This window comes from Vanessa cardui, chromosome 13 (assembly GCF_905220365.1).
Source record: "Vanessa cardui chromosome 13, ilVanCard2.1, whole genome shotgun sequence".
Lineage (NCBI taxonomy): Eukaryota > Metazoa > Arthropoda > Insecta > Lepidoptera > Nymphalidae > Vanessa > Vanessa cardui.
The window spans coordinates 12,948,030-12,966,597 of NC_061135.1; positions in this window are offsets into that span (position 1 = coordinate 12,948,030).

The window sequence follows — 18,568 nt, forward strand, 5'->3', positions numbered from 1 at the left end:
ACAATGTTTGCGTATATTCACAGTAACATTGATCACTTTGATAGAATCAGTGATAATAATATGTACTCGAGACAAAGATAAGCTCATAACGCCAACTTTCCGTCTCCGCAAAGTCAATAAATCCTTTTTGGGGCAAGGAATTCGGTTCTATAATAAAATTCCGCAAATATATTTAACTTCACAAAACCATTTTACAACAAATATTAATAAATAAAACATATTCTTCAATACAAAATTATATGTATGATTAAAATCGTGGAGCTAATGTTAAGTGACTTTTACGCAGGATATGACATATATTTTTATTTAACTATGCAGATTCCAAGTAGTCATAAATATATGTGAATATCTGTAAACTGACCAAAGATTTCAGTTTCGAATCCCAGGGGTGAATGGAATCATCTTCATGAAGTCATCTGAATGGTGGAATTAATGTCTAACCATCTCGGACGACCTCCGTGGTCGAGTGGTGTGTACACCGGTTTTCATGGGTACGCCACTCCGAGGTCCCGGGTTCGATTCCCGGCCGAGTCAATGCAGATTATCATTAGTTTTCTATGTTGTCTTGGGTGTGGGTGTTTGTGGTACCGTCTTACTTCTGATTTTCCATAACACAACGTAATGTGTGTGATGTTGTCTCATATTTATTTAAAATTTTCGATTACGGTTTTAGCCCAACAGTGGATCATATACAGGCTGTTACTTTAATCAAATAAACAATATTTTAAAACGCAAATATATACGAACATTGTATTGTGACGTCTTTATTGAATATGTACGAAAATATTTTGATAAATTATTTGCGTTTTGTTTGTTACGAAAACATAAATTATTATTGTAAGAATCGGGTTCGGTCTTTGTCTCAACCATAGGGAATTTCAGATGGAACGAATAAAAGAAAAAAAAAAGTCTTGACTCGATATCCCCGCATTAGGCCGACGCTTTACGAATATTTCCGAAGTTTTTCCGCTTACGTCTCTCGTTGGTACGGAATTAAGATAGATGATTTTACTTCGGATCTAGTGACAAGATGCTTGAGATTGATATCGTCAGCTTCATAACAAAGATATTCTCGTATTACATATAAGTGTTTCTGTAGATCTTTTGTTATTAATGGTGACCACTACTAATAAGTTACTCGGTGTTAGGACTTTGTAGAAATCCATCTGAGGTACCTTCATTGTATATTCTACCGTCAAATAACAGTCTTGTTCTGATTTGAAGAGAATCTGACCATTTTAGTTCCAAACGGCGCATCGGTGATGTAAGGAAAGGGTAATATTTCGTATACCTTTCTGTATGAGAAATAGTTTTTCAAAATAATATATTTTTATTAGAATAATTCAGATTCTATTAATATTTGTTTAGGATGAATGTAAACAAAATTGAAGGTTATATATGTATATTAATATTATATCATAAATGTGAAAGTAAGTTTGTCTAAGTCTGACGCTCTTTCACGACCAAACCGTTGAACCGAATTTGATGAAATTTGGTATGAAGCAAACTTGAATTCCAGGAAAAAACACAGACTACTTTTTTTCCTAACACAAGACGACCAACAGCCTTAAACACGAGCGAAGCCGCGGGTGAAAATTAGTTCGACATATATTATGATATAATAGTTTTAATTTCGCTAAGGCGAGTGACGCAATAAATCATAATAGCGTTGTTTTTTATGGAATAGGTTGGCGGACGAGCATATCTGATGGTAAGTGGTTACCCATAGACAATGACGCTGAAAGAAATATTAACTTTTCAATACACATCGTCAATGCGCCACCAACCTTGGAAACTAAGATGCTATGTCCCTTGTACCTGTTGTTACACTGGCTCACTTACCCTTCAAACCGGAATAAAATAATACTGCGTACTGTTGTTTAGCGGTAGAATATCTGATGAGTGGGTGGTACCTACCCAGGCGGGCTTGCACGAAGCCCTACCACCAAGTATGTTGTTGTTAAACGAATATTACTTAAGTTATGAAAAATAAGAACAATAAATTTAATACGGGTCGTATTATGTTTATCATTCGTATTGTTCGTGTTTTGCTCGCTCGTAAACTATTTTAAAGTTAGATTGAGTTGTCAACTGTAGTCAAGTGTTTAAAGTTATGTCGTGAGGTCAGTGGCATGTTAAAAGATTTTTCAGTTACAATCATTGCTTGAGTTGTTTCTTCAATTGTATATTAATATACTATATTATAAATAATCGTGTATGTTTCTATTACCCTCTGGTTTATTTCTCTTTTCATTTAAATAGATTTGGAATAGTGGATTGTCGTTTAAGCTTCTTTGCAATTAATTTATCTGGACGATCAAATATTTATTATAAATAATTAAAAACTTTATTTAATCATTCGATTCGTTTTTTCTTTACAATCTTAAATGAAAACAAAAATAATCTATCACACGTTTTCGTTTAACATTAGTCGGTATAAGTAAATAAATTTAACAGCCTGTATAAGGTCCACTACTGGGCTATAACTATTCTATCTATAGGAGAACGCACAGATTTTATTCTATCCGGCTTTTCAAATTTAGATTCCTCGTGTAGGATTCAACTCACTTTTGCCCTTGATGTATATTGCAAACACATTCATTGTAATGTTGTTTTCTGGTTTGAAGTATGAATGTTATTATAGGCACAAGGGACGTTAATCTTTTCTTATTAAGCCAAAAAAAGTTGGTGTATTTGAATTTAATGAATGGTTAATATTTATAACAGCGAAAATATCTAAAAGCGATCGTGGTCCACTACCTTTAGGTTTCCGACTTACCTATACAATAAATAATAATAGTGTTTCTTTCCTTCAGCTTAAAATTGCCTCGAAGAGATTTCTGCTTTATGAATAAGGCCGCCGCTTGTACATCTTTCACATATTATTTGTAATTATAATAATAATAATTATATATGTAATGCGTTTAAATATTCATTGGTGTAAAATATAGTTTATCTTGATTTGATATGTGTCTTTCAAATATAATTTTTTGTCCATAATAAAATATTTGCTTGCTCATAATCATAAGCAGTTGAATGAACTCTATTGTAATTCAAATCTGATCGGCATTATCGTTTCTTCCAATAACTCGAATAAAAATTAAATATTTTAATCACGTACATATTACTTTGAAATAGCGAAATTGTAATATAATATTACACTGGCTTTGATACAAAATTGAATTAAACGTCTGTCGTAAATTTTTATGCGTGAACCGACTCGCCGAAGCTTTTATTTTTATACGCGTCGATGCGACAAGGAAAAGTTGTCGGAACTTATTCCGACTTTTTTTTCTGAAAGCTCGGAAGTTTCTTACAGTCATGTCTGAACAAGATGCAAAGTATTTTTCTCTTATATTTGAAAATGTTACGTTTCACTTACTCGCTCTAAGGCTTTGTTTATACTTGAGGAAACATTTTTAAGCTTGTACACATTCTTTGTTGTTCTGAATTAGTTTATAGATCACTGATTGTTCCGAATTTCTTCCGTTCTTATTATGTATTTATAAAACGTAGTGTCACAGGCCGCTGGCAGACGAATCATTGAAATAATTTGTGGAATAATTTAATAAAGACCCAATGAATAAATATGGAGTAAATGTAAAAGAATTGATAATAAAATAAATATATTATTGTTGTTATTTTAATTTCGTATATATCTAATATGTCTACATATATACTTCGTGTACTTGTGGAAGGTCAAGGCAGTGGAGAGATAAATGGTATAAGAGAAGGGTGCGAGTTGAAAGTTTAACGTAATTTTTTTTTACAAAAATGTTTATCAATAAAACATGTTATTTCAATATATTTGACTTTCAATTATGATATATATATAATAAAATTGGAGTGTCTTTTTGTAATATTAAAATAGCCCTTTTTACTTAATGCATATGTGTTTAACACGGTACATATACCAAAGGCGTATAAGAGTGTACTGTGCGCTATTTAACTATAGTTTTCCTACATATTTAAAAGATAAATTTGAATTTCTTGGTGATCCTTTGTCTTTAAGATCTAAGCGGTACCTAACACTTAAAATGCCTGTACACAAAACTAAATTTCTAAACAAATCGTTTACTGTACAGGCCATAAGGTTATGGAATGCCCTTCCAGTAAACATTAAAAAGGCTCCATCTATTTCAGTTTTTAAAAGAGCCGTTAAAAACTATTACCTAAATAATAATTCAGACGACTTTAATTAATTATTTTATATAACATTTATTATGTAATTTTATGTATTTTTATATCATTTTATTATCTTAAGTATGTATTAGTGTATGATAGAGATATATATTATTTATATATAATATATATGTATATATATTTATATATATATAAGAAGTATAAGTATTAGTGTGTAACTATTTGTATGTAAGTTTATGACTGCACCGCCTACGCCGATGGTTTTGGATTCTCCCTTTGATTGGGTTGTCTGGAAGAGATGGCTAAAAAGCCATAAGTCCGCCCATTGTACAACACTTTTAATGTACTTCTTTTGTTTTGTTTTTTTTTTTAATCCTTTTTTTTTGTATTTTATTAATTTTATGTTACTTTCTTTTTTGTTTCTGTTTGTGGTGTGCAATAAAGAATTATAAATAAAAAAAAAAATAAAAATAAGAGTGAGGGCACAGCTAGTGTTAAATTTAAATTTAATTTAATTAATTGCGAACCAGTATTTAGGTGTATTACAGTTTTACTTGAATAAAGTATATTTGATTTTGAAAGCGCGCCAATAGTTATTTCATTCATTTGTACGGTGTGGGATACAGAAAATGTGTAAATCCCTTGTCTGATAAGAATCAGTACTATAATGTAATCTACGTATTTGTTTGTCACTGTGTTGGGTAACTGATAAGAATCATTCACGTGATCGTAATCGATAATCCTGTAAAAGATTCATTGCTGGGCAAAGATATTCTCTCGCTTTTGTAAAATGTAAGCTCAGTCAGCGGGTTTAAGTCTCAACTCTCAAAATAAATTTTAAAGAATTAAAGCGATAAAAATACACACAGCTATTTAATTACATTCTATTCCGTTAACTAAGTATCTATAAGGAGAATATTATTTTTTATTGTTACATCTGTCATACTGTTCTCATGTAAGTGAAACTGTCTTTTTGAGAATGAATTATTAAAACTCCTTTTGAAAGTATGTGGAAGATTTTTATCTGCATGGATGCAGGTTTCATCGTTTCGATTATTATAAACACAAATTGAGTACGTGTCAAGGCATTGCTTTCCTGGTTTTGAGATTAATATTCACATATTGTAAATATAGTACGACACAACACAACATTCAATAAAACCTATTACTGCAGATTTATCAATCAATACAAATATCTCTAGCTCCCTATCGCGCTATTCGACGCTATTCGTCGCTATAGATTCCCGCGTCAGTTCAACCCGAGAAAGCAAGTGCATGTAAATTGATGTGTCAAATTGACGAATATATTAGGTCAACCGATATTACAAATTATTACGTTTGTGTAAAGATCATATTTACATGAGAAATAAATATTGATAATTTGGCCTAGCGTACTTAATTCGGATGTAATAATGTTACGAATTTGGCCGATGTTACATCTAAGTTGTGTCGTACTATACGTGCCTATTTGAGCTATTTATTTGATATTATTCAGGTGAAAACTGAAAACTGGACGTTAAATTTAATAAATAAACATTAACCGTTGAGCCATCTCAGCTTAATAGAACAGTGTCATGGCGAATAATACTCAGTTCAAGATATTGTAACAATATACGAGTATGTACAACTATTTCTGTGAGGAGTAAGTCTTAAGTGCCGTAGCGAGTGCCGCACGAGCACGTATGACCAATATTGTAAAAGCATACTTATACATTCAACAAGAGTGTTTCCTGAGTATAACCCGTTATACTTTGAAATACTTTTTTATTTTACTAAATAGTATAAATGGTATATCTTCACTTAACTCGTAATGTTTACATTAAAAAGTCACAGTAAAGTAAAAAACGTGAAACGGTATACTTTGTGGTGATGGATGTAAACCTGCCTGGGTAGATATTACGTACTTATCACATATTCTACCGCAAAACAGCAATACTTAATATAAATATTGAATTTGGCTACCTCCGTGGTCAAGTAGTGTATATACTGATTTACATGGGTGCACCACTCCGAGGTCCCGTGTTCGATTCCCGACCAAGTCAATCTAGAAAAAAATAGTTTTCTATGTTGTCTTGGGTGTTTGTGGTACCGTCGTTACTTCCGATTTTCCATAACACAAATGCTTTAGCTATTTACATTGGGATTAGATTAATGTATGTTATGTTGTCGAATATTTATTATTATTAATATGTTTCGGTTTGAAAAACAAGCCGGTGTAAGTACAGACAATGTCATAACATCTTAGTTCTCAAGGTTGGTGGAACATTGGTGATGTAAGGAATGGTTATTTCCTAACTTCAGACATCTGAGTTGCTTAGTTCAATTGGCACGCTTCCCATCAGATGACCCATGTCCCAATCTGATTAATTATTAGTTATATTATAATTGAATTATAGTTCAACTCCATCCAAACCCGATTTTACTACGTTATAATAAACAAAACTAAACAATTATAAATATATTAAGTATGCGTAATAATATATATAAACAAAGGATGTGGCGTGTAGGTAAAACTATAATGTTTAAAAAGAAAAAGACTAATTCATCGTACATACCTTACTCATATTACATACGTATATTGCAGTACATAAATAATAATATAACATTACGATAATATATGTTAAAAATTTTAATACAAATAAAATTAATATTTACTATTTGAACGCACCCGTAAACTTCAAATATGGCCGCCTGTTTAACTGTCATGTTATTTAATTTTACGGACTTAATATCCAAATGTTGACTATACGAATTTTGCGTATATATTTTAAATGTCATAGGTAGCATAATAGCAGCGGGTTCACCTGATGAAAAGTGACTACCACCGCCCATAGACATCTACCACACGAGATGCTCGAGGGTGCGTTGCTAGTCTAAAAGGAATATAAGTATGTATATTTGAGGTACAGTCAGATTAAGAAAACCTTTAATTTTCAAATTCATTCCTTTATCAAATCGTAAACACTTACTACCTTTTAGAAATAAAGCACTAAAATGACAACTGCATATAAAATTAGACTTACATAGAATGATAACATGGTTTGATAACGTCTAGTTTTATGTCAACATGAAATCATTTTATTGGCGTAATTAGTCATTACAAATTTAAATTAGATATGATATCTTCTACTGAATTGTCAAAATATGCCTCTCAGTGTCATATAGACTCGATCGGTAAAGCAGATTATCGCACAAACTGAGCACGCCAAAATAGATCTTAAGGTGACGAAACTTTCTTACCCCGACTGTATATGTACCTATATTTTCGTGTCAAAAACATTATTATTTTACGATCTATAATTATGGATAGATTTCGACCGAGTCTATCTTAGTCCTTCACGAAATTATTTAAGTTATTATTCGATAAACCTAAGCTACAAAATAAATTAATCCACGATGCCAACGTTCACTTCAATGTAATACAATAATATAGATAAGATAAGATAAGAAAAGATCATTATTACGACGATATCTGTTTAATTATTTCTGTATTCGGTTAGTAGATTATTATATTATAAGGGAAAAATGAAAGGCTATTATTTTTCGAGATTACCAGTCAGATACAGACTTATATATAAACTAGACGTATATGTATAGTAATTAAATATTCTCACACCAAACGGCAGTAATCATTATTATTGTGTTCCGATTTTAAGTGTAACTATAGGCACAAGAAACAGAATATCTTAGGTCCCAACATTGGTGACACATTAGCCATTAGCTATAGGCGGCAAGGGGAACGCTTACCGTATCAGCCAATCCATTTGCTTTTCCGCCAAAATATATATACTATATTATCATATTATAATCTAAGTAGGTAGTTGTATCTCGTCCTTGTCGTCTCGTCGTCCTCTTCATCTCTAAAAATATTTGATATTTTTCAATTATTCCAATGATATTTTAGATTTATCATACCCAGGGTCGGATTTAAGAGGCCTGACGCCCCTATATTTTTTTTAATAAGCTATAACATTTTATTTGATCGGATTTTTTTCATAACTTATTATTATTCAAATTCAATTATGTTAACCAGCCTTCGGATATAATAATTATCACGATATTTAATAAATGTATATTCATTTACTAATTTAAAATTATTTACTTTGCATTTTTTAAATTTTTTGTTTTAGTAATCTCTTGACGTGAGGGACATGGGGGCCGGGCGCCGTAACACTCGCTTCCCCAAATCCAGCCCTGTTCAGCTGTTATTGATTTATGTATATTTACTATAATAACAAACGTGTGTTTATATTTTATACGTTTATTAGCTAAGAGTAACTGTTAGTACATATTTGTATTTTTGTTCCTGCATTTTAAAATATATAAATAAATAACAATAGATTTAATTTCATTATTCGCTGCTCTATGTAATCTATACTTATAATAGGAATGTGAAAGTAACTCTATCTGTCTGTAGCTCTTTCACTACAAACCACTGAATAGAATTTGATGAAATTCGGTATGTAACAAATTTGAACTCACGTAGACTACTGTTTTGCCTAACACACGACAACTAAAACCCTAAAATGCGAAGTCGCGGGCGACAACTAATATAGTAAATAAAAATTAACAAAAAGAAAAACCGTCTTCAAACTAAACACAAATATAATTGCGTATTTAACATACGTTTTAGAGCCCTCCTAAGTAAAATGAAATGAAAAATATTAGACTACTTAAAAGTCGATTTACGATTATTATAACGTTGTTATAGTTATTGTTATATTTAGAGCAGGTGCCGGTACAACCAGTGAATTTTTTTTATTTATTTAAAATACTTTATTGCCCATCACAGTACATAACAGTATCAGGTAATAAAGAAACAAAAAAAAGTTATGAGGTATCAAAAAAAAAAAGAACTAAATACAGACGAATTGATAACTTCCTCCTTTTTGAAGTCGGTTGAAAAAATATCTCATGAATAAACTCCATACTTGTTTATTGGTAGTCAAAATACAGTTTGATATGACCACTAGCATATACTATTTTAATAAAACAAAACTTATATAGGTTTCATACTATGTATGAAATATAAAATAAAAACAAAGAATATATGGCAGTACGGTTGCAAATAATAAAAATATGCTTTTATAAGGATTCTGTTTTAATAGTACACGGCTTGCACAAAGCCCCGTCACATAGTAAAGCCAAGGTGAGTGAAACACCGATAAAACATTAATATTTTCAACGCATATAACTAAGAAATTGAAATCAATATATACTTCATTTAAATAGGCTTTTACAAGCGTATTTGATACCTAGAGGACAATCTTCGACGGTCATCACTACATAGTATAAAACGAAGTCGCTTTCTTTCTGTGCCTATATCCTTACAACAACAACAACAGCCTGTAAATTCCCACTGCTGGGCTAAGGCCTCCTCTCCCTTTGAGGAGAAGGTTTTGGAACATATTCCACCACGTTGTTCCAATGCGGGTTGGTGGAATACACATGTGGCAATTTCTATGAAAATTTGTCACATGCAGGTTTCCTCACGATGTTTTCCTTCACCGCTGAGCACGAGATGAATTATAAAGACAAATTAAGCACATAAATCAGCGGTGCTTGCCTGGGTTGGAACCCGCAATCATCGGTTAAGATGCACGCGTTTTAACCACTGGGCCATCTCGACTCTATATCCTTATATATGATTTAATCTTTAAAACCACGCAATGAATTTCGATGCAGTTTTTTTTAATAGATAGTTATTCGACAGGAAGGTTTTTGTATATAATACATGGAGAACATAGTAAACACTGATAGTTTTAGAAGTTTGTAATATGAGGTCGTAAATAAGCAAATTCTGTAGTATATTTAGTATCAGCTATGCATCCGTGCGAAGCCGGGTCGGGTCGCTAGATTTATATAAATTTATTTAATACAAAGCTGTCGAAATGTATTTTCTACCATGAAGATTTCAATGTCAGTCTCCATTACGACTCTGAAAAACAGATTGTATTTCATTGATGATTGACTAACGCACTAATTCCGTCCGATTCAAGATATTCGTCTATGGAACTCTTCGATTTGAAGCAAGACGTGGCGTCATTTAAAACAACACTATATTAAAAAAAAATAGTATACATAAATGTATGTATGTGTATATACTTATTCGTTTATTTTAAAGTTAATATAATTTCACTATATTGTACATTTCTTATATAGCATGTTTTTCTATGCTACGTATAAACTTTTTTTCTTCTATTTCTTTTCTCTACCTAAGGTTGCATGGAAGATTATCTTATTTTGAAGTCAAAGCCGTTCTTGTACAACTATCTAGTATGTTTATTCATTAGTTTAAAAAAAAAAACAAAATTTTAATTCGATCTGATGCCTATTTAGAGAAGTACTCAAAACATTCTACGAATAGTTCTATGCACTATGGTATATTTGCGTTACATGCTGACACAAAAGAGGAAACCTACGGACACCTGTCTAATCTCATAATAAAATATTTTTACACTGACATGATAACTATTAAATGGGATAACGAGATAGCTCTCATCGATGGCAGTACAAACCTTTCCAGATATTAAAATAAGTGGCTACTATTATCGCTTTATTGGGCCGTTCGGAAAATGAACTTAACATTAGATCTTACTAATGGTAGAGACAGTCCTTAATACATTAAAAATAATCGTAAAAGTGGAAACGGATGCAGAAAGCCGAAACGCCTTTTTAGCTATTTGAGGACCAATAATTTTCGAATTGCTTTACGTTACAAGTCATTTTGTTCTATATCAGTAAGAGATATACTAAACTCATTGACAGCAGTCAATTACTATTTTATAATGAATTAATAATTCAATTAAATAATACGATTAGTTATAATAGGTACTATGTTATTTTTGGAAACATTAAACTATTTTTTAACACTTTTTTTAAACACACGTGTTTTGTGATCTTGTTTTCTTATTGCTATTACGTTAATAGTATATATTTGGTTATGTAAGTTAAATTAGAAGACATTTTTTTTTGTTTTTATTTTCAAAATTAATTATAAGTAACAAAGATAAGTTTAAATTTTATTGTATGGAATCGTAGACATTTAAACAAGGTCGAAAAAATAGAAAGAGAAGGAGAACTTCCGCTAATATAACGCTTTTTCGTTACGAAACGTTATCTGCCAGTCCACGTAAAAGACTTTCGTCCCAATGAAATACATAACAACTTTAATGATTGGTCAATTGGTAATAGAGGCTATTAATTTAATTCCAAAGATGGCCCAGTGTTTAGAAGGTGTCCATCTTTACCGATGATTCCGGGTTCAAACCCAGGCAAGCACCGCTGTTTCATGTTTTTAATTTGTCTTTATAATTCATCTCGTGCTCAGCGGTGAAGAAAAACATCATGAGGAAACCTGCATGTGACAAATATCATAGAAATTCTGCCACATGTGTATTACACCAACCCGCATTGGAATAGCGTGGTGGAATATGTTCCAAACTTTCTCCTCAAAGGGAGAGAAGGCCTTTAGCCCAGCAGTGGGAATTTACAGGCTGTTGTTGTTGTTTTATCAAACATTTGACCCAATCATTTGGCACCAACATATAAACGTTATATGAAAATTATATTTTTTCTCAACCTCAAATATTTAGCGACTCTATATCGGAAGCCCGAAGGCGCACGGTTTCATGCATAATGTATATTTTCAATTGTGTAGCACTGTACAGTTGGCGGTGTTTAAAATTCAGTCCGTACTTTGCTTCTTTAAGGGGCAGTCTTTATTTCTTACGACCCAACTTTAAGAATTTAAAGCGCTTTTGTTTGTCTCGACTTATTTTTCGGCGTCTCACTTCTGCGCTGTAAGCGGTTTTTTTGCTTATTTTATATGTAAACTAAAATTCTCTATTTGAATGCATCTTCTTGTACCAATCCTTGTGAATAATTTTATAAGTACGTGTGATTGATTTATTAATTTTATATTAATGGTACCAAGGTGGGTTATATCCACAGGAAAAGTTATATTTATTCATATAATATATTAATCAGTGTGGCAGGAGCGTTTAGACCTTAGACCGCAGTTGAAAATTTTTGGCAGTTACTGTCTTACGTTAAAAGTAAGAACTTTAATTTTAACAGTAAAAAATAAATATCTAAAACAATATTACAAACAGTTAAAAAAATGTTTATGTACTGGCAGTAATCGTCGAAATTTCAATTCTTAATTACATTATTCGTGAATACTATAAGATATATAATACATTTATATAACATCATTTTCTTTACTCATAATCATTTCCTCTCGAAGCTAAGGCAGCTCGCTCATAAATAATATATATATAACTTTTTAAGATTATATGTATAATATTACTAGATTTATTTTTATTTTTTTATTTTTATTTTATTTTTTTTTATTTTATTTTATTTTATTTTATTTTAGGGAAACAAACAATAAGATAAACTTATGGGATAGGAATATACAAAATTACATATATCAGCTAAGTTTCCACTGGTAATTAGACACATATTATTAAAGTTAAAAAAAAGACTAACATACATAAAATCAAACATTAAAAACGTATACTGACGAATTTCTTCGGCAGTTATGAATAAAATCTAACATAAATATAATGAAACGAAACAAAATTAAAAAAAAAAAAAATGTAACAAAACACATTAAACAAAATTGAAGGCATTAATGGCTACATCGGTAAGTTAAATTACAGGCAAAACATTTATACACGTCAGAACAAACTATGAATTGATACATAAATTAATCTTATTAACTTTATTTTTAAAAGAATACATTTTTTCGAATAATATATCAATATCTGAGTAAACTTTATTATAATTTTGGCAGCTACGATATAAGAAGATATTATTAGTACTTTTCGTTTTACAAATCGGCACATTAAATAATGGTTTATATCTAGAATTTATTCGTGGACAATTAAATTCAATATTAGACAATAGGAAAGGTGAATCTATGAAACTGTTAATTATTTTATATAGGAAAAGTTGGTCTCTAGCTTGTCTTCGTAAAGTAAGAGGAGACAAGAGTTGCATTTTAGCAGAAGATACAGCTCTATAACACATGTGTTTGTAGAATTTTCTTTGAATGGAGTCTAATTCATTTATATAAGTTTTATACTGAGGATTCCATACGGTAGAGGCATATTCAAGGGTAGACCGAACATATGAGTTATAGAGCAGAACCAAAGTTGAGCACTGTCTGAAGTCCCTACCAACTCTTAAAATAAATCCAAGCATTCGATAAGCTTTTGATGTTATGTAACAAATGTGAGAAGCATAAGTAAGCTTAGAGTCTAAGACTATGCCGAGGTCTTTAACCTCAAACACCCTATTTAAAGAAATGTTATTTAAATTATACATATACATTTGTGGAATTCTTTTCCGGGTAAATGAAATAGTGTTGCATTTTACAACATTTAAAGTCAAAAAATTCTTATCACAATAGTTACATAGATTGTTTAAGTCATTCTGTAATAAGTTGCAGTCGTTGATGGAATTGATTTCTTTAAAAATTTTTAAATCATCAGCATAAAGTAGTATATTACTGTATTGAAATATTAAATTTATATCATTAACAAAAATATTGAAAAACAAAGGACCAAGATGGGAGCCTTGAGGTACCCCGGAAGTAATGGGTACAAAAGATGAGCAGTAACCTTTGACAGTTACCGCTTGGTGACGATCTCTTAGGTAAGATTCAATCCACCGAAGCAAATCACCGTGTATACCAAAATTTCTAAGTTTTTCTACTAATAAAGTATGAGATAATTTATCGAAAGCTTTAGAAAAGTCAGTATAAACTACATCCATTTGACCACCATTGTCCATTACCTTAGCTATTCGATGAGTGAATTCACACAGATTAGTTTCTGTGGATTTTTTGCCAATAAAACCATGCTGTTCCGGAATTAGGTGAGGTCTAATAAAAGGATAAATTTCATCATAAATAATTTTTTCAAATAGTTTTGCTATTGTATTAAGTTTAGAAATTGGTCTATAATTTTGAATGTTATGTTTATCACCGGTTTTATAAATTGGAACTACGTAGGACTCTTTCCAGACCTTGGGAATTTTACCAGAACTAAGTGACAACTTAAACAAAATTAACAGAGGTTGAGCAAGGGAATTATAGCAAGATTTTAAGAAAAGAGATGGTATACCATCGGGACCACAGCCTTTATTAACATCTAATTGCTTGAGATAATTTTTGATTGATTCAATTGATAATTCAATATAACTAATAGATATATACTCGTTACTCATATGTGTAACAGTAGGTGGGCTAGAGATTGGTTGAACATTTACAGCCTCGAAAGAAGACTGAAAGAAATTGTTAAACATATTACAAATTTCAGAGCCATTTGAAGAATGTGTGTCATTTAGATACATGGAACTTGGTATTTGGTGTGATGTTTGTTTCTGTTTAACAAAATTCCAAAAAAAATTACTATTATGTTTAATGACTCGTTCAGCATGTTTAATAAAATTATCGTAGCATTCAATTTGAATTGACTTTTGGCGCTCTCTTAACAAGCTAAAAGTTTCATAGTCACTTGATCTTTCATAGACTTTCCATTTTCGATGATACTTAAGCTTTTCATTTATAATTTTTATTAAAGCCTTTGAGTACCAAGGGGGGTAACGAGTGCCATAAGATTTTTTAAAAGGAACGTATTTAATAATAATAATATTTATTATTTCATAAAATTTACTAACAGCAATTTCAATATCATCAGAATCTAAGGTATCGGTCCAATCAATTTGCGTAAGTTCGTTGTTAATTGAATCATAATCAGCAGCCTTAAATATTGGTATAGTACTTGAAAGGGGACGTAGTGAACTAACTCTTGGAGTAAAGGTATGAATCAACAAAGCGGGATGATAACCATCTTCCTTAATAAGAGGATCAGCACAATGGCAGACTGTACACTGATTTCCACTCATCACCAAGTCCAATTGTCTATCGTTTACGTTCGATGTCAAATTAAACTGTGTGAAATTAGTAAAACTAAGAAAGCAATACAAATATCTGATTAGGAGGTCATTTCTATTATTATTAATTAAGTTAATATTTCCAGAGAGATTAGGTAAGCCCCATTTTGCATTACTAATATTGAAGTCACCAAGAATCAGAAATGTATCGCAAGGTTTATTCGTATATGTATCCGATATCATTTCAAAAAATTCAAGCAACGCATCTGATTGGAGGCAAGAATGCGGAAAATAGCAGCAGTATATACGCAAGTTGGAGCTAGGTTGGCTATTAAAATTAATAATTACTTCCAGTACTTCAGCTGCTGCACCAGATAACATAATAGACTTATATGAAGAGACAGAAAACTCGCGTTTTACAGCTATGAGTACTCCACCGCCCATTTTATCACCTCTCGAGTCATAATCTCGGTCGCACCGATACACATTATATCTGAAGTCAAACAACTCAGCATCATAAACACCAGAGTTTAACCAAGTCTCAGACAAACATATTACATCAAAATCAGACATCATCATATTCCTGAAAAAGTCGTTGGTTTTCGTTCTAAGCCCACGAACATTCTGATAATAAATAGAAATATTATTTGCAGCCATTGAAAAATAAGGAATTAATACACTTAATAAAAGCTCTTATAAGGGTTTTTTGATTTTTCGTAAATATTATATTGATTTTCAATATTTATGTAAATATTTTAAGCACTTATATTATAAGCAACAGATATTAACAATAAAACGTACTATACTCAATTTTGTATTCAAATATTTGCTGAAAATATATTTTATTGAAACGCACGCATACTTTACAAGCGGGTCATTGCTCGATTAAAAATTTAAGAGCTGCTCAAATAGATAAAGCGTTTTATTCGTGGCGCTACAAATAAGAGATAATTTTTAAATAAATTCAAAACAAAAAAATGTTGCAACAAAAGATTTATTTATGAACTAGTTGTGCCCGAGTTTGAATTAAAAAAAAAAATAGTAGCCTAAGTTACTCCTTATTATATCAATTATCTGCCAATGAAAGTCCCGTCAAAATCGGTTTAGACGTTCCAGAGATTAGCTGGAACAAACAGACAGACAGACATAAATTGTAAGTTGTAATAAAAATGTTATTTTAGTATATGTGCCGTGTATACCTACATAAATATGCATTGAGTAAAAAAGGGCTATTTTAATATTACAAACAGACACTCCAATTTTATTATATGTATGTATAGACGATTCAAAACAAAAGATTTATTTATGAACAAGCAAGTGTGCGTCAAAACAAATCTAACATATTTTATTCGAAACTTTACAGTAAAATATTTTTGAATCGTGTATATTTCAGCTCTACCCACGTTTCAGAAAGCAGTCTCTAGCGAGAAGAAGCTATTGGAAATCGCATAGTTGTTAGTAAAATGTATGACGTCATAATGACATTTTTATTAATATGAAAATTTTCAATGATTATAGTACATGGAGGCGAGATGGCAAAGTGGTCAGATGCATGCGTCTTAATTACGGGTTCAAAACCCAGGCAATCTCACTGATACTGAATATTCACAATGCGCGTTTGTGGAATGCACATTGGCAGAATTTCGATGAAATTAGGCACATGCAGATTCCTCACGATTTTTTCCTTCACCGCCGAGCGCGAGATGAATTATAAAAACAAATTAAGCACATATACATATGTATATAGTGGTGCTTTGATGGTGGTGATTAAGATGCACGCGTTCTAACCGCTGGGCCATTGGGCCATCTCAGCTCTCATGTTTTAAACTTAGTTAATACTATCTGAGATATATAAGGATGTCTTAGTTAAACGTATTCTTGAATTGATAATTGATACATAGCGACAGTAAAGCCTACCCACTAGCGCTACAGATCGTATAATGAGTTAAATACTGAGTATTAAGACCTTCGATGGAACTGGAATCTTTGAATATTATGTATCGATTTATTATTATAGTATGATTTTCAAAAGAAAAATAAACAACGAAAAATTTATATGAGCGAAGAAAAAATCATATATAAAACGGGTTCGAAATGCAAAAGAATATATTTATAGATCAAAACTGTCATAAATCTTCTTACAATCCATTACTTTCTTATAGTACAAGAGCTTGAACGTTTATTGTCATCTTAAAAATAAAATATATTCAGAAAAAAAAGTCAATAACAATTGAATATCAAAAACAAACTTTTAGAGTCTTGGTTTTTTATTATAAAAAATTGCGACGATTGATAACTATAACAATAAAATATAAACTTTAATATATTTCGAGAACACATTGTCTATTCTATTTATTTATTTGTCAATTAATAAAAATACATTTTGTATTGCATTATTTGCAGTGTATACAAATATGAACTCTGATTTATCAATCAGTACTTTTATCATTCGTTTGCTGAAGAATTGATTACTGATTGGTTGTCATCTCCATCCAAATTTTGTGATAGGTGCTGGCATCGATGTGTTATTAGCTTATCTCAAATCATTAACATTACTTAATAATAGCATAGCAGTGATTATAATGACTACAAAATTAGATTGATTGCACATTTTATTTACTTTTAGTTTCGCTGGAATATATAATACTATGTTTAGCATATACATAACTAATTTTATAAATGAAAATCTTTCAAACTAAAATATATAATTTAATGGGTGTAGCTAAAATGCTCTTAGCTCCTAAACAACAAGACACAACGTAATACATGTTAAACTGACAGCGTTTTGTGCGTTTCCAAGATATCACGTTTCATTTAACCATCGCATTCTATAATGTATGAAGTGTCTTATTTTATTTATAAATATTTCGTTTCCATTTCAGCATTTTCCTAAGTAGTCTCCAGTGAAAAAGTCGTGAGCCAGTGATAAACTCGTGGTATTTTCCAGCTAATGTTAGCTCATGTTCTTTAATAAGATTTAGAATGCTTAATTTGTGTAAATATTTCATATCGAGCATGAGCTCCATTTAAGATTATTATCATTTGGACAATCGTAATCCACCGTTGGAAGTAACAGCAACAGCCTGTAAATTTCGCACTGCTGGGCTAAGGCATCTTCTCCCCTCGAGAAGAAATTTTGGAACATATTATACCACGATGTTCCAATACGGATTGGTGAAATACACATACGTCAGAATTTCTATGAAATTAGACATATACAGGTTTCCTCATTATGTTTTCCTTCAGCGTTAAGCTATATATGAATTATAAACACAAATAAAACACACGAAAATTTAGTGGTATTTGCCTGGTAGGTTTGAACCCGCAATCATCGGTTAACATGCACGCATTCTGACCACTGGGCCATCTCGGCTCATTTTGGAAGTAAACTTCTTCCAAATTCAAAGCTCTCGGATTCCAAATGCAATCGGATACTGCCACCTCTTTCAAGTCATCTTTCCACTAGACTCGTTGGTCTTTCGTTGAATTTGCTGATCCTATGTCTATATTTTGAGACCCT